Source organism: Salminus brasiliensis, chromosome 12, assembly GCF_030463535.1.
Source record: "Salminus brasiliensis chromosome 12, fSalBra1.hap2, whole genome shotgun sequence".
In the NCBI taxonomy this organism is placed as follows: Eukaryota; Metazoa; Chordata; class Actinopteri; order Characiformes; family Bryconidae; genus Salminus; species Salminus brasiliensis.
In genome coordinates this window covers 12,575,726-12,597,049 of record NC_132889.1, presented here as the reverse complement: position 1 = coordinate 12,597,049, position 21,324 = coordinate 12,575,726, and the positions used below count along the sequence as shown (strand labels likewise).

The 21,324-nt window shown below is 41.8% G+C and overlaps 1 protein-coding gene and 1 long non-coding RNA gene across 3 annotated transcripts in view; both read right to left on the bottom strand.

Moving 5' to 3' along the window:
- Positions 1-21,153, bottom strand: part of LOC140573945 (uncharacterized) — a 38,783-nt gene extending 17,630 nt beyond the window's left edge. Inside the window, exons 1-3 of one of the 2 annotated variants that reach the window (XR_011980689.1) lie at positions 21,096-21,153; positions 20,866-21,014; positions 13,203-13,257 (exon numbers count right to left, since the gene is read on the bottom strand). This is a non-coding gene — a long non-coding RNA (uncharacterized lncRNA). Of the gene's footprint in view, positions 1-13,202; positions 13,258-20,865 lie in introns of both variants that reach the window. The other variant, XR_011980688.1, reaches the window with a different exon arrangement.
- The window catches only part of bahcc1a (BAH domain and coiled-coil containing 1a), a 199,164-nt gene that overhangs the window by 114,122 nt on the left and 63,718 nt on the right, over positions 1-21,324 (bottom strand). The gene's annotated exons all lie outside the window — the stretch shown is intronic.

Below are 21,324 nucleotides of genomic sequence, written 5' to 3'. Positions count from 1 at the left end.
TTGATCAAAACTAATGCATCAATTTAACCACCAACATAATTCGAAACTGATAGAGAACTCTATCAGGACTCTGTCGGTACTCTTTACTGATAGAGACACTGTTAAACTGCAGAGAGAGTTCTCCTCTTTTTTGACCACATTTTGGCCTGAACTGAAGGCCTAGTCATGGTTCACCACTGACATTTTCAACTTCTATTTGAACACGCTGCACAGCCCAAATCAAACTCAGAGTTTTCAGAGCATAATGCACTCCACATGTCTCCCGCTTGCAATAAACCTACTACATGGCTTTGTGTTGAAGCTGTGGCCAGACAGGCGGGGAGAACTGGGGTCATTAGCACAGGTGAAGGCCGGATTGATGGAGAGAGACGGGAGGGCTGGGGGGAGGCCTGTGGACAGAAAGGAGGAACGAGCGACATGAATTGGAAAATGAACAAGGGAAATAAAGATCAGGTCAATAAAGTAGAGGTAAGAAGAAAAAAAAAAAAGAAGGAATAATGTAAAGTGCTGCCAGGGCCCTGTTAGCATGGCTGACTGTGAAACTAGCCATTCACACATCATTGTCTCATTTGGGCTTCTGCATTTCATTAGGAAAGAGGCTCTCAGGGTTCATCCAACTGCTGCGATGCCTTCAAAGCAGCCTGCAAATTGAACGCAAGCTGCCTGTTTGTCAACAGGGATGTTGGAGGCAGAACTTTGAGCAGCTGGGAGCTCCTTTAGCGAGGACAGCAGCCATCTGAGAAAATGGTCAGTAGCCGATTGGCTTCTTTTCTGCTGTGAAATTGGTGTGTATACAGTCGGGCTGCAACAAACGGCTTATTTGATAGTCAAATAATCTACCAAATATTAAAACGAATAAGAGATGATGGTATTATGAATTGCTTAATTAACAAACAACTCTCATGTTGCTATCAGCTTTTAAATGTAGCTTGAAGCTACATGAACAATGAAGACAATAAATGTTAACTTAAAAAAAAATACTGTTTTAATTAACTTTCCTGATCATATAAAAGATCAATAAAATAATAAATATATAATAAATACATAAATATCTTTTCACTGTCAACATTTAAAACCAAATTGTTATTTTATTTTTTCCACATTTTGACATGGTCTGTTGGTTTGTATTAGTGACTTTTCTTTTTGACACAGTCTGGGATGTACTGGTTGAGTGGAACGACTGCCTCCCTTTCTCATGCACTCGTTTCTCACTGTACTGGTTTTATCTACACTCTCCGTTCACGTAACAGACATCTTCTCAGGCTGCATGTTTTCAGATACAGCTCTGCGTCCAGATTGAGGGAATTACTAAAAGTAATTCAGTAAAACTATATTCCACACTTTATGGTAAAACTTTGGCGATTAATCCGTGGTTCTTGTGCGTCTTGAACCATACACTTAGTTAGTATGCGAAACACATGATGTTGCCAACTAATCCACTACTGAAGTAAAGTAAATGTTTTCAAAGCAGCCTGCAAATTGAACGCAAGCTGCCCATTTGTCAACATGAAAGCTCCTGACAGCAGCTATCTGAGAAAATAGCTGATGAACATGGCTTAATTTGTGCTGTTACAAATGACTATTTGAAATAGTACTATTAAATTAGTTGCCAACTAATTTGGTTGTGAATTCTGTTCGACTAGGTCAATAAGGCATCGCACCTCTAGTACACAGTACTATGCATACTGTAAAGTGAATACAAATACATTAATATAATAAATAAGTGAAATTGTTATTAATAGTAAGTCAGTGTGTTGAGTCATCATTTCAAACCTCTCCTAAGGGAAACACAGTGTTACGGTCATCATCTAATATCTAGTTTGGTTACTCAGTGCTTCGTGCTAACTTAAAATAGGTGTTGTGCTGCTGGTGAATTTGACTTGGAGCACTGGTGAGTGACTGGAGAGACCTGGAACAGTCAACTAACAATTCAGAAAGAGGATGCAGCATCATATGTGCCAATGTGCCAATAACTCATTGAAGCAGTTGGCAAGTTTGTGCCTCTCAAATATGGGGGGAAAAATAACGTTTGGCACATTTGGCTATCAAGTGATATGATTTTGTGACGTTATGATTTTATGAATTAATATTATTTATTTAAATATATATTTTTATTATTATTATTTACATGTCCAAGATTTTAAATTTCTTTAAATTAGAAGTACATTATTTAGGTATTTTTGGAATAGATCTGAATGCAATGTAAGTGTTGGAAACAATGGTTTATGCTTTCATTTTGTATCATGAGAAATGCAGGAAATGCAAAAATAGCATGTAATTACATATTCTCAGGCTGCATGTTTTCAGATACAGCTCTGCGTCCATATTGAGGGAATTAATAAAAGTAATTCAGTTAAACTGTATTCCACACTGTTATGGTAAAACTTTGGCGATTAATCTTAATTAATATTATTTATTTAAAAAAAAAAAATTATATATATATATATATATATATATATATATATATATATATATATATATATATATATATATATATATTTTAACAGTTTACCACTGTTAAGCAATGTGAAAATCACTCACCATAAACAAAGCCATAGACATGTGCTCCCCTTATAAATATTTGTGATGAGATAAAAAAAAAAAAAAAAGACATTTCTGTGAAATATTAGTACATTTTGTTTGTATGCACTTTTTTGTTTATGGATCTCGTTATGCAGATGTTTAATAATAAGAGGTCTTCATGTCAACTGGAGCGTCATTCTTCTTTTTACTTGTTCACTATAGTCATGTTTTTTTCATGTATGTTAATAAATATAGAAGGTTATATAGAATTTTGAGTATAGATTAGTGAGCACCATATATAGGAAAGTTTCATAGCAAAAATTGCAATTTTAGGTGTTTTATTATTTTTTTAACAATTTTTTTTTTCTAATAACAGCAAAATGAATCCTACTGTACTATTGTTCTCTGTATATTGGTTGTCTGTAAATTATATGTAGAGTAGCTGTATATTGTTAATACTAGAGAGACACTAACAGCCAGAACAAATTCCTTGTGTGTGTGAACATACTTGGCCAATAAATCTGATTCTGATTGTGATGAATCATCACAAAACAGAAATATCCCTGTTGTGTCTGTCCATTTAACATAGTAATTAAAGTCTCATTACATGACATATTAGCCACTTTCCTTCCTTCTCCATACACTGTTCTGGCATTTAATGTCTAGACATAGTGAGAGATACAGGTTACTTACACACAGCAGGTTTAATGGCTGACAGCGGGGCTTATCACTGAGAATGCATTCGTGCTCACTGTAAAACGAGCATGTTAATTTGCCACGGCCACTTCAGTGTGTTTTTGCCATTCATACTGCCACACAGATTACACATCTTTGTCACATATGACGAAAAAGACCGGATTTTAGCCGCTTTCATTTGCCGTGTGGACACAGCCATAGTGAGATGAGAGACAGAGTGAAAAACAGAGAGAGAGAGAGAGAAAGAGACTTCTGCTCTATATTTATCCAGATGGCAGTGGACCATGCGGTCTTCTATTGAGCGAAAGCCAAGATGAAATCAGGGTGACAGATACAAGATTGGAGACAGACAGTGAAGGGTAGCATGGAAGATTTGATTTGGAGGGACGGGGGATATTTGGCCTTTGCAACCAAAGCACAACAAGGCATTGTGTCGGGGCAGTGTAGATGAGGGAGCGCGTGGACTTGTGGCTCAGGGCAGAAGCAAAGCATGAAGGTATTAAAGCAGAGGTCAATACAGGAGAGGTGGAGCCCGCCGCCTCACGTCACACCTGGGACAGCACAGATGTGCTCCCGGCTCCAGCTGTGCCAGATGTGTGTACAACCATCTGTTCTGTGGGTGAGGGTGTTTGCATGTGTGTGTGTGAGTGGGAAAGGGAGGGAGAGAGAGAGAGAGAGAGAGAGAGCCTACAAAGAAGAGAAGGGGTGACTGATTCACTATACAAATACTGCAATCATTGCATTAACCCTGCAAATGTAATGTGTGTAAGTGTGAACATAAGCCACAGTCAAAATCCAAGTAAAGGTGATTGTGGATCATTGATTTCACCAAAACAAACAAACAAACAAACAAAAACAAAAAAAAAAAACCCACTGTTGACTGGGTATTTAACTCCAGCAATGACACTGACCCCACTCACACCTGGTCACTTTGTGCATTTTGAGAATCAGGATTATATCTGGATAACAGCAAGCCACATACAAATCAGGAGGCGCATCTGAGCCACATGTTATAGCAGTATAGACGCATCAGTCTCTCCAAAATGCATATAACAACCAAAAATCCTCCCAGAACAGCCGAACACTAGTAATAATTGCAGCGCAACAAGCAAATTTACATATTCCGTCCCACGCGGCAATCGGATTTCAGTCTGACTAACCAGAGATGCATTTGAATACCTAGTGTAAAAGCCAGTCCAGATACTGGTCATACATAAAGTGACCAGGTGGTAACAAGGTCACTGATGTGTTTAAGATCACTGTTAACACCACCGTGCCGGATACACTCGAACCAGCAACCCACACACTACCACACCATAACCATGTGTGTCGCTGCTTAGAAAAACATGCTTGAAACAACCAAAGTATCTACCAAGGATAAATCAGTTTTACTTGATCAAATCAAATAAATAAGCAGATAAAATATGCAAGTAAAGGTATTCTAGAAGCTTATACATCAAATTAGAATCATTCACTATATACTAGATCTGAGATGACTTCCTAAGGTGAGAGAAAGGGAGTGATCCACTGCAGCACTACACGTACAAAAACGCTAAAATAGAACTCAATAGCCCAGACTAGCAACTCCTTCATAAACCTGGACCAAAGGACGGCTATAAAGGTGGACGGAAAAACGAAGCTGATCAATTAATGCCCCTTTAGTGACAGCCATTGACAGCGAGTGATGCTTTCAGACCGTGTTCAGGCCTGAACTCAGCGGGTCTCCCGGCACTCCAGCATTGAGCGTGAGTGGACTCTGTTCAGCTGCAGCTGAAAAGCAGGGTATTGAGCGAGAGCATTCACCTCTTTAAATGGCTATGAAAATAAAGCAAAGGGAATTGCAGGCACTCACTCCGGAGCAACAGGAGGAGAGGACCAGCAGAGCGAGACGGAGGGAGCAAAAACTAACACTGCGCTGAAGGACTTCATAAGGTTTAGCAGGCCCTCCACTCTAATATATGGCGGTTGTAAATTCTCCATTTAGGGTTGCCTGGGTCTTGTGTGTTAACGTGCCGTCGTAAGAGGAGCGAGCGAGTTTTACTGAAAGATCATGTTTGTTGGCATACGAAACATACCACCGTAACAAGTGTCATAACAGCAGGCTACATTACCAATGGAGACTCCACACCATCTCAGCTGGGGGATGGTTGTCAACTCTGGGGCCGGAGGCTTTCTTAGAGCAGAGGTTCTCAACTTCAGTCATGAGGACCTACTGTCGGCACCAATCCACCACTGGGGTGTCATGGTTACTGTGTGTCTCTTCCTGTGGGATAGTGGAATGGCTGGCTGAGTAGTTTGAGCATGATGGCTTCCTATTACATGATAATCTAAGGGCTTCATTTAACACCCACTGCACCTGACAGACCCGGTACCCGGCCCGAGACGAGACAAAAAGTTGCTAGCTTATGTAAGATGCTGCTGCATTATTGTCCACAGCATTTTTCCACATAGTACCAAGGTGTGAAATCTCTGACCACTTACAACTGCCGCTACTCTACAGTCTGTCCGTCCGTCGTCATTATTAATAACGCACGTCTTTCGGGTGGTTGGTGTGGCGCAACAGATAAAACCGCTAGCTGCCAGTGAGCTATTACACCATGTGGTGATTCCCAGTCAGGGTGCGCTACACCAATATGAGTGCTTGGGCAAGACTCCTAATACTGCATTGGTCCACCTCTGTAATTTCAGTAACCTTGGAAGTGCCTCTGGATAAGAGCGTCAGCTAAATGCCACAAATGTAAATGTAAATCTGCAGATTCTATACAGTTCTGAGTTTTCTATTGCTATATAAGAGATGCAAGTGGTTACTTGGTGGTATGAGCCTCGCTGGCGCGATGTTAGCATTGCCCCCCCACCGGGCTTGTCCAACATCAGTATCCCAGCATTAGCTCGGCTAGTATTACCTTCCTGAGGTGAACACTTAAGAGTGAACTGCAGGGCTTCTGTGTAACAACGGTGCTGCACAATGTCCATGATTTTGTAACTCTATATTATTTCTTATGCCAGGATCACGTCTATATGTATCTGTTAGCCCAGTGCTAACCACATGCTGAAGTCGTCACACACTAGCGTCAAACCCTATTAAATAGTTTGAAGTGGATCACAACATTATTTGGCATACTTCATCCAGAAAGCAGTACAGGTCCATACCGGTGCAGAGCGGTACGGCACAGCCTTAGTAACCATTTGGCCCTGCAGTAGAAAAGAGGTTAAGGGGACCTACACAATATTAGGCATGTATTGTAATGGCAGGTTGGTGTAAAATGGAGAGTTCTCAGCACTGACATTGTCTGCGTATTATTAAAACTTAATTTCAGTATAGGGAAAAAAACAGCAATGACACAGGCTGATAACTCACTGAGGAGCATGCTGAAATAAGGAAAAGCAGGAAGGATGTACTACAATGTTTTTTTTAAATCAGCAGAATGAATACTGTATAAATATAGAAGCAAAAAAACAAAAAAAAGATCACAGCATTAACATGCTAGTGCATGCAGCTATGTAGGGTTTTCTGTCAGAACATTTTAACATATCAACTAGTTAAATGCATTCCACAAAGATTGTATAATAAATTATTTACACTTACAACAATTTACAGTCATGGAGCAAAACACTATATGCTGTTCACATGAACCACACTGGTGCACTCCGGCTCTATTTAAGCCTTGCTTCTAATCCTTCACGTAACTTGCATTGCCTTGTCAAAATCTGTGACATGAAAGTCAGTGTTCTGTTCATATTTAATTGTAAATCCAAATAAAAAAATGAAATGAAATAATAATAAAAAAATAAACTAAAAACTAAAAATATAAACTAAAAATATTTAATATATATAAATATTAAATATAAAAATGTATGTATGTGTATACATATATATATATATATATATATAAAAAATGACCTAGAAGTTGCTGACTTGTTATAAGTTGAAGACTTGTTCACAGAAACTAAACGCGTATGACATCATATGACAGCCGAACTTACTTTTACACTAGTTACTTTTACACTAGTTTTACTCTTTGTAAAGTGGGCATACGTTCCTCATTTCATAGGTTCATTTCCAAGTTTCTACATCACGATGACAGCAACGTAGCTGCGTTTCCTACAACTGACGGCTACTTTAGCTCATAGCAAGGGGGCATTAGGGGGGTACACGTCAAGACTATCAAGTTAAGCTAGTGTGTGTGCCAGTAACAAACAACTCTACTCTAACAACTCTCCCCCCCCCCCCCCCCACTATGTTGCTGTCATCAGCGATGTAGAGACTGGGACCATGTACCTAAACAGTGAGGGAATGGGTTCAAGTTCAGCCCCTGGTTCGCTTTTTTAGCTGCTGTTTTTGATTGGGGAATAAAATCAAGCCAGTATTTGTTTTTTGATATTATATTCATAAATAAATGAATAATTCACAATTGAATATGAAATTAAAAATGAAAAACACAAATAATACACTGATAAAAGGCCACACACTTGCTAATTTAGTGTTACCAGCATAGCTAAAGCTGTGTGCTAGGACTAGGGTTCTAAAACAGCACCTTTTCTTTTCTTTTCTTGGACATTTTCTGGACATCGCTGTGAATTTATGTCCATCGGTTCCTGTGTTCTGTTCTTTGTGCTCACAGTCAATGTACACACCTAACAGACATCCGGCTTCATGTGTATAGTCTGAAAGGCAAATCAGACCATTCTGCTTCCAAACATCCCTGTAGGGCCACCACTGAACAAGGCCATACAGCCAACAGGGTAGATGAACTGCCTTACCATTTCATATTGAAGATCATTTAACAGAAGAAATGAATTGGCCTCCATTGTATGACCAGAAAAGACTTGAAAAGTCAAGCTCTACCCAATGTGTATCCCCTACCCAGTTACACTGCTCAGTGCACACAATCTTCACCGTATATAGTGGCCCAAACAGCATTCTGTGAATGGCTGAAAGAATAAAGTGAAAACATCTAGCACTCAAGGCTGGCCACAGAAGTGCAACTAGGACCTATAGTTGATTCATTTGCAGTGTTCTACTAATCTACAAATTGGAATAGGGATGCAGACCAGGTGGTGACAAGGGCTCTAACTGCAGACCAAACTGGAGAAAAGGGCAGTGATGGTTTCTAAGCCTAGATCTGCTCAGCAAAACTGCATGAACTTAGAACGAGAGTAGCTGGAACAGTGTGCCGATCTCCCAGCTCTGCACAATTTATAAGCTACTGGAATGATTCAGAAGACGCATGAAGCATGCGGGCTACCAGTAGAATGGCCAGAGGGGTTTGTGCCCGGAGCTGCTGTTCCTCCAGATCCCTGCTTATTGCCTTCTCGCAGTCACTTCAGCATGTTCTCTAGTTTCAGGCCCACAGGCTTTATGTAGGCCATCTCCGTAATGAGATTGGTACAGAACTGTCAGTCACCGAGATGTGCACCACATCGGTGTGTTTACACAATTTGGTGGACTCTGGTCTGCGGCAACAGTATACATAATAAAGATTGACTAGTGGTCCACCAATTACAGTTGAACTGGTAGATTAGCATCCCAGCTACATTAATGCAAAATGCTTCGTTACGCTCACTCACACAAGTCTACTGGTCTTAGCATACTGAATCAGATGTATAGCCAACCAGTTGCATTTTGACGTTTGTCTTAACATAAGACTTTAGAAGTACTTCTTCTAAAAGCTCTGTACCTGCAAGCACACACGCTAAGCTTAATCTTCTTAGCGATAATCATGGTAACTCACCCGGTAGACTACACAGCTAATTTCTCAACAGCTTCAATGTATAACCCACAGTGTTAAGTAGGTCACAATTTATTTATCCACTTCTACGGGAAATGGATCATTTTGCTGAGCAAACTGCCTGGGGCAGTGGGGGCTTTATGTGCCTTGCCCAAGGGCACCACCAGGCCAAGAATCTCCAGTCAGTTCAGGGAGTTGGACCTACAACCTTCTCGTTGCTCCTCTCTCTTTACCACTAGGCTACCGGCCATCCCAGCTTGAGCTAAAAGCAAGCATTACGATCATAGCCGACACCTAGAGATGGAGCTGCATTAGCAGTAGCCAGGGGAACTCTCCAGCCTCTGCCCTGCCATGTCTCCTTTCCACCTTGGATCCACCTTAATAATTATGGTCTGCACCTGCGCATTATTAGGGCCTGTAGTTCACTCTAAATTAAATTAAAAAGGACAAACATGTCCTACAGCAATTGCAAAAAGCAGGACATTTCCGGTGTCGTCACCAAGCAGCCTGGATATGCTGTTCCATTCAAGTGACCAACTACTAAGAAGACGTTTTCATAAGACAGCCCTACCCAAGCAGCCGTGCTAAGTGATTGCAGCCAAGACTTTGGAACACACCATTATGCCATGCATGAATTTGACATATTTACCTGTTACTGGGGGGAATATTCTCATGTGTGGATTAGTGCAAGAGAGGAATATATCTAAATAGCCATGTCTAAATGAGGTAAACATTGTGCCTTATTCACCCACCAATCTTAAGAAGAAAATTCTTAAGAATCCTCTCACCCTGCTTTCATGCTGTTTCTGACATTCGCCAGTGTTTTCCTTATTGGCATTTCCTCAATGAATCAGATTAGGTCTGTCTTTTGGATTCTGTTGAGACTTTATTGAATAATAAAAAAAGGATTCCAATTAGATGAGCAAACTACCTTACATTTGGGATGCGTAAGCATTAACCGGTACTGGATAAAGCCTATGCAGTCAATAACGCATCCTTGTTTTTGAAAGAGCACCACTGAAACCTACCCAATTAAATCAAAATCTAATCTAGACATAGGTGTAATTTCACCCCCATCCCCCTTCAGATAATTATAGCTCAGCCATTCACCACCCCTCTCCCCTCCCACCCTAATAATTAATTTTGATAAATAACATTCTCAGCATTCACAGTGAATGTCCCCCGTGAGCCATGTCATATTAACCTAAGAGTTGCTACGAGTAATGGTATGCTTTTTAATATGTTTTGCACAGATGTTGACATATTAAGTATAAAAATATATTCAGAATGCAGAGTGTTCACTGTGCTGCAGCTCAAGCCACAAGGTTATCAGTATATTAGCAGGATGTATCACCTAACCCGAGGCTGAGACTCGCGCAAGTTAACTTTACATTAGCATAATCTGTGGTTGTGGAAGCTAGCACTAACAGTTGATATAAAAATAGATACATATACTATATGGACAAAAGTATTGGGACACCTGCTCATTCACTGGAGCATTGCTGTGAGTATCTGACGGCATACAGCGACGAGAGCATTACTGAGATCAGGATGTTGAATGAACATCACTCTACCTTTTTCCCCAACTTAGTACTAGCTACTGGGTGCAGAACCATTATTCCAAAGAGCACAGTTCCACTGCTCCACAGCTCAATGCTTGGGGGTGCTTTTTATGCATGGTGCTATGAGGTTCATAGCAATGCTCATGCAAGACCTCACTAAACAAACTAGACAAGCTGTGTGTGTGCATTTGCACATCTGTGTCATTGATGGGTGTGACTTAAAGTAGATTAATGTATTAATTAAAATGGGTGTACACAAACCTTTGGACCTACACAATCAGCTATGACATTAACACCACTCTTGTTTCTACACTCATTGTTCATTATCAATTCTACTTACCATAAAGCAACACTTTTCACCCTTTTCCTTAATGGTCAGGACCCCACAGAACCACCACAGAGCAGGTAATATTTGGGTGGTGGATCGTTCTCAGCACTGGCGTGTTGGAGTGTGTTGCACTGGTTCGCGTGAATCAGACACAGCAATGCTGCTGGAGTTTTTAAACATTGTGTCCACTCACTGTCCACTCTATTAGATGCTCCTTCTTAGTTAGTCAGTTTTTTTGTGTTGGACATCCTCTAGCCCTTCATGAGTGGTCATAGGACGCTAGTCTAAGGATGCTGTTCACAAGACGCTGTTGGCTGGATATTTCTGGTTGGTGTTTTTTTTTTTTCCTCAGTCTAGCAATGATGCTGAGATGTTTCAAAACTCCAGCAGTTTGAGGTGGTCCTGTGGGGATCCTGTGGGTTATTGACCATTGAAGAACATTACATTTACAGCATTTAACCATAGACAAAAGTGCTTCATTTTTTCCTCAGAAAAATATCCTTAGCTAGTTTGAATAGACTAAAATTTAAAGATACCTCTAAGCTTAAACACTACTAAACACAAGTCAGTCTGTGTTTGAACACAGCGAGAGACTCTGCTGTTCGGACACACAGGGGAAGTTCATTCCACCACTTCTGCGCCAGAACAGAAAAAAGCCTGGACGCATGCCTTCTGTGGATATTATAGGACGGTGGATAGGATGGCGGCCATATTTGAGGCACAAAGGTCTCTTGGTGCCGATCGGCTTTTGACCATTGCCATCAATTACAGAGAGGCTCGTCCAGTCTTGGCTTTGTAGGCCAGCGTCAGGGTTTTGAATGTAATGCAAGCAGCTACAGGGAGCCGCAGAAGAGAACGCAGCAGTGGAGTGACATGGATGAATTTAGAAACGTTGAAGACGACCCATGTTGCTGCATTCTGGATCAGCTGCAGGGGCCTGATGGTGCGCAGAGGGAGACCAGCCAGAAGAGAGTTGCAGTAGTCAAGTCTTGAAGTGACGAGAGACTGAACAAGCACCTGGACGGCCTTTATAGGGAAGGGTTGAATTCTCCGGATGTTGTACAGAAGAAATCTGCATGACCGAGTTACGTTTGCAACATGGCTTGAGAACTGATCATCCATGACTACACCAAGGCTTCGAGCTTCTGTAGATGGAGTGACCAGTGAGTCCTCAAAGGATATATGGTACGTGGAGAAGATATAATGGACAATGGAGCACAGAGTACACTGGTGGTATTAATGTTATGGCCGGTCAATGTATAGTGCAGGTACTTAGAATATTTTTGCTGTTCTCAGTTGCTGCGATACATCTGCTCTCTGATCCACAAGTACATGATAACAGGATTTCCAGGATATCAGTTGTCCCTGTGCTTAAAATTGGCTGTAACATACTGTAACATATTGTTTTTAATTTGTGTTGTCATAGTGGTCCGACTTACATGCCGTATTATTTTGAAACAACTTGATTACCAACAGCAGGCTTCAAACAGTCAAATTAAAATAAGTAAGCGGACAACAGCTTACCACAGTGAACCACAGTGAGAGCTATTATCTCCGAATGGAGAGATGTTGGAACAGTGGTGGATCTTCTGCGGCTGACCAAAATGTCTTATTACTTATCCAGGAAATCACAAAAGAACCCAGATGAATATCTGAGGAACTGCAGGCCCCATTCCACCATTATTAGAAAGATACTGGGCAAACATGGGATCTATTTTTTACAAATCAGTAATAATAATATTTTTAATGTTTCTATTTTTATTGTATTTTTGTCCAGCTCTCCCGTCAACTCCCAGAATGTGTGACTACTATGGAAAATAGACTGTGACACAACTGTCTTCGACTCAATAGGCTACATCAGCTCGAATGTGATAGGGACCTTATTTCATTCCATGTTTACGTTCAGAGAGCGGGGGAGGTGAAAAGGAATCCTTGTGAAATTTCAGCCTTGACGCTCCATATTGTCTGCACTGTATCGGCACCATTACACTGCATTCCTCTTTTCACATGCTCTGGGCTTGTAATCTTTTCCTGTCCTTTCTCCCTTCAGGTAAAACACTTTACGTTGAATTTTTTTCGGCCTGTCCACCTCACGCTCAAGCTGTCGCTACTGGAGGGGGGCCTTGCTCACATTCACCGCGAGTCTTCTTCCGTACACGAGACAAAAGGGAAAGAACCACAGAGGTTCAGACGTTTTGGAGAGCAGAGGAGAAAGGCCGGGGGGGGGGTGGTGGTCTTATTAAAAGACGCGATTGTTAGGGGACATGATAGATGTATTTAATAAAGACTTCATGCTGCTTGGATTCGCTTCCATTTTAAGATGTTTTCATTAAATCGGTGCTTTTATTATTATGATGCCCCCACCTTTCATTCTGCACATGGTCTCCTGCTTAGCACCAAGGATCTTCGGGCTCAGAAACTGAAAGAGAGAGAGAGGGGGGAAAAAAAGGTGCCATTAATGGTTAAGTTTAATGGTACGTGTATGTCTAACATGCCTAGACATTGGAAAGCCTCTCCAAGGACATAAAACATGTTGTTGTCCTTGGTGATAATATTCAGTGGCCTCCTCTTGAGCCATTCCTCATTCTTTAAAGTATAATGCACCAAATTTTCCAAAAATGTCTGCATAATTCAATTGAGGACATGTAAACAATGTGGTTCTGAGTGCTCTGGTGTGAAATGCGACCCTTTTACATCACTAAGTGAACCTGCACAGTTTTATATATACAGTTGTGTATGGTAAAATAATGGTAAAACTCGTCTGATTCCTGTCACCAACACTGAACAATTCAGACTGTTCTTTGCATGTTTTCTTCTTGTGTGACTTCCGTGTCTTCCTGAGACGAGTCTGAACCACTCTCCGGCCTCACAGTCCACGTAGCATTAAGCCGTGATGAGGGCAAGCGTTCGGAGGCCTATGTTTTATTAATTTGCAGATGAGCTCAGCTATTGATGGCGCTGGCAGCTCGTGGGTTCAATTAGGATAATATGGGGAGTGGAGGAGATTATGGGCAGCCATTTAAGTGGGGGGTATATCTCTTCCTGACAGTTATGGTCCAAACACAACAAATTGCACCTTGGCTGCCGCCAGCGCGGAGCGCTAATATGAGCGGCAGCATATGAGGCCTCCATCGACCTAAGATGCCAATGTGGCAGATTAGACCCTGGATCAGATCACAAGCCTGTTCTGCTTAGCTTCTAAAGGCCTTTACACTGCACAGAGACCAGCCACACACACACACACACACAAGCAAAGTGGACAGTTGCTCCTGGCTACAATCATGTTGTGCTGGCAGAGTGGACAAGAGATGAACAAATTAGCCTGATTTTACCAATCAGGCGGCCTGACGGAGGCCATAAACCTTCTCATTTGATTTGATCTACCACTGCAGAAACAGATTTGCCAACTCAAATGTGCTGCGCCTTTTGTTTTTCAGATGATTTGCGTGTGCTGATCCCCATCTACAACTGGAGCATATGTGGAGATGGGACGCACCACCCACCCCTCTCCTTATCAGGCCACATAAATCAGCAGAAAGCATGGGTGTGCAAAAACACTCATCACCCCCCTCGTGAAGCCGAACGCATCAGTCATCCCAAAATATGTGGATGACTATTTTGACTGGTGGTTGGAATTGTTTTACTTCAAACACCAAAGAAATGCAGCTCCTTTAGGCCTGCACTGCACATGAAACCAGGGGGTCTTGGCTGTGGCTCTTGCACCGCCAAAGAAAAACAAGTCTGGTGGAGTTCGTCTCTGCAGCGCATTGTGTGAAACTGAATAGGGAGCTCATAAAAGTGCAGACAGTGAGGCAGTAGCACTGTGGTACAGCGCTGTTAGCACCACTGCTATCTTCCTGGCTGCACAGAGGAATTTTTTTTTTTTCTTTCTGCCTCAGCCTCTCAAATCACACGGACCCCCACCCTCCTTACTTTCTGAACACCTTCGAATTTCACCAGTGATGTAGACATTTAACCACTACTAAAGTGTTTGCAAAAGGAACAGCACATGTAAAGAAATGTAAAGAAAGTATGAGAGATTCACTGCAAAAACAAGAGTGAACAAAGTACCAACATATCTATTCAGCATAACTAGTAGCTGAAAATGTTATATATATATATATATATATATATATATATATATATATATATATATATGTGTGTGTGTGTGTGTGTGTGTGTGTGTGTGATTTGTTTGCTTAATTTTTAAATCATACCATACAGTTGTATGCAAAGGTTTGAGCACCACTATCAATTATAATACATAGCATAACCATCTAAATCAATCACTGTGGCCTATGAAAATGTTTGGCCTTTACAAAATCTTACAGTTTTTTTTTTTGTTTTATGTCTCTCATGTCTCAAACATTGAAATGCAAATCAGGCCTGGGGCATGTCATCAATTGTAATTAGGAGATAATTACAATTGATCATTCAAATTGTCAAGCTTTCTAAAATTCCATGACTCCTCAAACTCTGTGCTCAACACTCAAAAGTACCTGTCCAAACATCTGAAAACAAAAGTAATCGATGCCCACAAGGCAGTGGAAGGCTGTAAGAAGTTAAGTCAAGAGTTTTCAGCTTGTTTCCTAAACTGTAATTAAGACATGGCAGTTCAGGTCAAGATGAGCTCTATAATACAAGAAAACTCTAAGAGACACCTGCTTGTATGCTAGCAAGATAGGTAAGACAGGTAAGATAGGTAAGCCCCTATGGGACTGCCTAGAACCTGCTGGAAGGTTTAGCTAAGTCAGGCATGGTGGTGCACTGTTCCACTGTGCAACATTGGTTATACAAACATAATTTTAATGTTGGGAGTCATAAAATAACCGTAACCTTGTCACAAAACATCTAGACGAGCCCGATGAGTTTTAGAAACAAGTGATGTGGACTGATAAAGCCCAAATAGGCCACAACTAGCAAATATGCAAAGAAAAAAAATCTGCAAAAGAGTAACCTTTATAAAGCTGGGGAAAAAAACAACTTGCCTAGTGTGAAACATGGGGTGTTGCTGCCAGTGGCTTTGGCAATATTGCAAAGGTCAAGGACAGAATTACACAAAATGTTGGAAATTTCAGGATGAAATCCTGGGAGTTGTCCAACCTACCAGCCACAAAAATATGGGGATAGACCTTAAACAAGCTGTGCAGAGGACTCAAGAATACCTCAGAACTAGAGGCCTTCTGCAAAGACGATTAGGGAACAAATTCAACAACAAGAGCTGAAAGACTTTAAGCTGCTGCGAAAAATGCTTGCAAGACTCCAAAACTGTGTCCAAACTATTTTTTTTTTTAATCACAGGCTACACTGAAGATTTAGATTGTTGTTTTCATGTTATGAAAGTAATGGTAACTGGGCATAAGGGTTTACATAAATGTGGTGTTATATGTTTGATTAGCTACAGATGCTGCTTGGGTACACAAGCAAAATGTGTCATTTGGACAAGGGTTTCCAAACGTATGCATGTATTTCGCAGGTCTGGCACATACTAAGACATACAAAATTGGTTAATTAGCATGTTATGGCCTTCATGCGACATACTTTGAGCTAATGACACTGACAGTAGCTTGTGTGACCCAAGCATGGCCCAGCAGTTCAAATCGGACACAATGTGTGCAATATAGGAATCATATGATGACAGCCTGAGGCTGTGAAAATGAGCTGTAAAATGTAAATAATATTAGATGGCTAAAATAAACAATTTCACAGTGGGGTCACATCGTAATCTGTTCGAGAACAGTGAATCTATTTTCTTGCAGGGGAGGGCACTGGTGCGGAGTTGTTTCTGTTGCCAGGGAGACGCACATCACACATGGAGAGACATTTATGTCAATCATCACAGCTCTAAGCAGGCATACAGTCATGTTTACAGATACAAACACAAACAGAGACATGCCAAAAGTCATGGTATCGGAGGACCCCTTCTAGCCCGGCAAAGTGCAGCAACTCAACAGATCATTGGTTCCACAAGTGGAGCCATGCCATCATCTGGACAGCTACCCAAAGCTTGTATTTGGAGGTGCAGGATCTTGGGTGCGAATTGACCTCTGCACATCCCATAAATGTTCGCTTGGGCTCGGGTTGAGTGAACGTACAGGCCACACCATTCATCTGAACTCTCCAGAACGCTCCTCGAACCAATTTTGGACAACCGGAGCCTGTTTGCAAGATGAATTGTCTTGGAGTGGGGGACAATGAAGTCCATGAAGGGCTGTGAATGGTCACCAAGCAGTGCAATATAGGCACCAGTCAATGATGTGTTTAGGCACACCAGTGGACCCAACCCATGCCGTAAGAATACACCCCATACCAGTATGGAACCACCTCCAGTGTCTTGTTGCTAACTGGGGTCCATGGCTTAATGGGATCTGTGCCACACACAAACCCCACCATCAGCCCAAAACAACTGGTACCATGACCATGTCACATGTTGCCAGTCCTTTAGGTTCCAGTTAGCAACCTCACAAGCCCAGATGAGGGGCTTTGTCCAGTGGTGTTGTGTTAACAGAAGCACCCTGGTGGGCCCGCTGCTCCCATATCCCACGAAAGCTAAAGAACACTGCACTGTAGCTGCCGGATGTGTGTGTGGGGGGCCTCCTGCATTGAATGTGGATGTGAATGTGGAAATTCTAGCCAGATGCCACAGGTCACGATCATTAAGTACCCGTGGGCGGCCACTGCGCTGACCACTGTGGGTGGTAATGCCTTCTATGACGTGTTCCTGGTACACACGTGACACCGTGGATCGAGGAACGTTAAATGCCCGGGAATGAAATGTCCTATTCTTCTGGCACCCACCATCATGCTTCGCTCAAACTCTGAGAATTCACGTTGTCTAGCCATGAGCAGCCTCACTCACAAGATAACATCTTGCAGCTTATACAAGTGTGGGCTTCCCCAAGCCATCCAATGAGATTATCTTTACTATTAAAACTAATAAAATTTTACTTTGTTGACAAGGCCTTGAAATGACCTTCCACATCATGTCAAAAACTAGGAAGGAATCTGTATTTTTCAGAGTATAGTTAAGTGACGCTGCATTAGCAGCACTTTGAAATAGGCCCGTCATGATAACCTTTCTTGTTAGATGAAAAATTATCTTAAAAATAATCACCCTAATCGATACTGTCATAGTATGCCACTGATATAATGATAATACCCCAATAATGCAAATACCCCCTTTAAATAGCAATAAACCTTTAATTATTAATCATATCATTAATAAATTGAATTATTAAGAAATATGGTATGACTGTAGAGTCCAGTCAGCAGCCACATGGATGTATGGTCAAGCTCATGTATGGGGTCATATTTGAGCTTGACCACATATCTGTAGTAAAAGGTGACATCTTTCTTCAGTTTGTTGTATAAGGCTGGAAGGAAAGTTCAGGGTTTTTGGCAATTCATGCAGGCCTAGATTGAAAAGATACAGTTGGCTGGCTTCACGTGTTTCAGAGGAAGCAAGTATTGGCCTTCACCTCCTTGCAATGATGGCATTATGTGATGGCGAGGCCTAGGCAGTCGGTTATATTTGGAAAAGACTAAATTGGGGAGAAATCTGGAAAAAAAAGGTTTATATATTTCAAAAATAAATAAATAAATAAATAAATAATAAATAATAAATGATGATGTTGGATGTGTCCAGTTCAATGAATGTAATTTTTGCCATGCCCGAGATATTAATTTAGTTATTTATCAAGTTTTAAAATATTCAAGAAATATTTAGAGCAAACAATTTATACATTCTTGTTTCCAAAATCAAAAAAAAAAAAAAAAAAAAAAAAATCAGTGAATGTGTACCAGTTATTAATTTCTGTGAAATTACTATTTGAAATAATGAGCTTTCAAACTTTTGGACATACGCTCTCGCATGCTCTCATCCTTTCTGCTTTAGCAGGGCAGTGCAGTGCTCTATGGCTGGAGTGCTACTTAGGCAATAAGGCACTAATGACAGGAGTGGTCAGTCATTAACTCTAGTGCTAGGAGGGAGGCGGGGGCCTAAGAGAGTTTGCCTCGTTTCCAGTGGCAGAGCAGAACAGATGTTAGTGTTGGCTTAAGGTGAAGAAGACCGCGCAGTGTGTGCCAGCTTCACACCAGACTCATGCCAGCCAACAGCTGCCTAAGCAGCCCTGCCTGGCACACAGCAGAGAGGACAGCGCTTTGTGTACAGTAGGCTGGCCAGTCGCAGGAACTGCTTCCTTTCTCGCTGCAACTCCCACGCCATTCCAATTACACAGATTGGGTCCAGATCCTTCCAGATAAGGGAGGCAGGATCAAATCCAAGTCTCGATGGCATTCCTCATGTGTTCTGCGAATGAAGAGGCATCACAATGCGTGGAGCACAGAGCCTGTTTTCAAAAAAGAAAGCCAACAGGCACAGATAAAAATGATTAGCACCAGCTAAGGGGAGCTTTTATAGCTCGGTCATCCACCATATTACCTGAAAGGAGTTCTGGGTGTTCCATCAGCTAAAATGGTACACAAAAATAAAGGTGCCAAAAATGTTTATTTGCACATTGCAACAGAAGAGGCACTTTTGGTTCTCTGAATAACCTGAATAAGTCTCATATATCGGTGGACCAGCGGCAAAAATTACATTTACGTTACATTTAAGGCATTTAGCAGAAGCTCTTAATAAATTAGCAGAGCGACTTACAAAAGTGCTTTGCTATTTACTAAAGAAAAAAAAACTAAAAATTCAAAGACACTTCTAAGTTTAGACTCTATTAAACACAAGTCAATAAGGAGACCATAATACTCTACTCTTCACCCAAGTACTCTCGAAAGAGGTGGATCTTCAGTCTGCGTTTGAAGACAGCGAGCGACTCTGCCGTTCGGACACCCAGGGGAAGTTCGTTCCACCACTTCGGTGCAGGACAGAAAAAAGCCTGAACGCTTGTCTTCCGTGGATCTTAAGGGATGGAGGCTCAAGCCCAGTCGTACTTGAAGCTCGCAGTGCTCTTGGTGCAGATTGGCTTTTGACCATTGCCATCAAGAAATACAGCCACACTCACACCATGGCTGCACTGCAATGGCTCCATTTTTTAGTCACTGTGTTGTCTGCCTGCACAGTTCAACAGAGCGCTTGCTGATCTTCAGCATTCCTCAGAAATCTTCATCGGGCTTCAGCACAGCCAACAGGAGGACAGTTAACATGTCTGAAAGTCCAACCAACAAGGACGAAAGGCTAGTCTGTCCAGGCCGAAATGCGTCGCGCAGTAGTTCCTACACGTCTGCACGGTGCATTGGGATCAATGCGGCAGGTTCACTTCTTTCAAATGAAGCGTATACTTCATTCTTCCTCATCCTCATTTACAGCGCCACTTAACAGAATCCCAAAACTTCCCTGTGATTTATTTATACGCTTCCGAGCACACTGGAGCGACTTTTCGTACGCTTTTGTGTCAGCAGAGGTGGCATTCAGTGTTTAGTATGCGCCTTACTGTGCAAACCGAAATCTCTGTGCCAGCTGCCACCAAATCTTCCTGCAGGTCTTTTTTTTTTTAAGTCACTCAAGGGTTTTTGACTACCTGCCACCTGAAATCTGGTGGCAGCCGGTGACGGCTTCCTCTTCCTGCCACGTCCAGGTAGTGTAGCTAGTGTTCCTTTAACTCTGAACCTGTGACCCATGCGTCCACCTGTATCTCTACATTCAGTGCTTTGCCGGCTTTCTGTATCCTTCTCCTTGACTGTGTGAGGCAGTGATCTCTTCTCTGAACTTTTTGGTCAACTCTCCTGATGCAACTAATGAAGCCCTTGATCAGCCACCTTATTTGCAAATGTGTGTTCAGGGGGTTGTCATTAAAAGTGGCATTTTGTAGAAGTGCATGTCCACATGAGATCTTTCTCTTTTTCAGATACATTTATACATTTATGCTTTAATCTAAGCTTTGAGAGAGAATAAGACAGAGAGAGAGAGAATAAGACAGAGAGAGACAGAGAGAGAGAGGGGGGGGGGGGGGGGGGTGGGCTTGTTGCTAACCCAGATCTTCATGGTAAAAATAAAACAATGTATGCGCATACTTACATAGCGGAACAGGGGCAGCTGATTTAACCCTCTCCTGCCACGGCGCCATGACTGACTGACTGACTGACGAGCAATCCATCACCCAAGCGCTCACAAGAGCATCAGGGCGGGTTCCTCTGGATCCACGCTGAGGACGCCGGAGGGGTTCGCTTCGTGTTGATGAGCGAGCATGGTGATTAATGGGAGTATCATTAGACTGTCTCGAAAGCATTTATCTTAACATCACTCACCGGTCTCAACTCCACCGCTCGCACATCTGCTCGTATTCAGTGCGTATTATACGAAGCTGATCGTGGAAGTGATATTTTCGCAATGGGAATCCACACAGTGAATATTAAGTGTGTGCTGCCACCTACTGGCTCGGCTGTGAAAACTCAACACGTGAGAAGGCTGAGAAAAGGGCGTTATTATGATATATGATCCTGGACAGTCTTTAACTTTTTTTTTTCTGTTTAATCA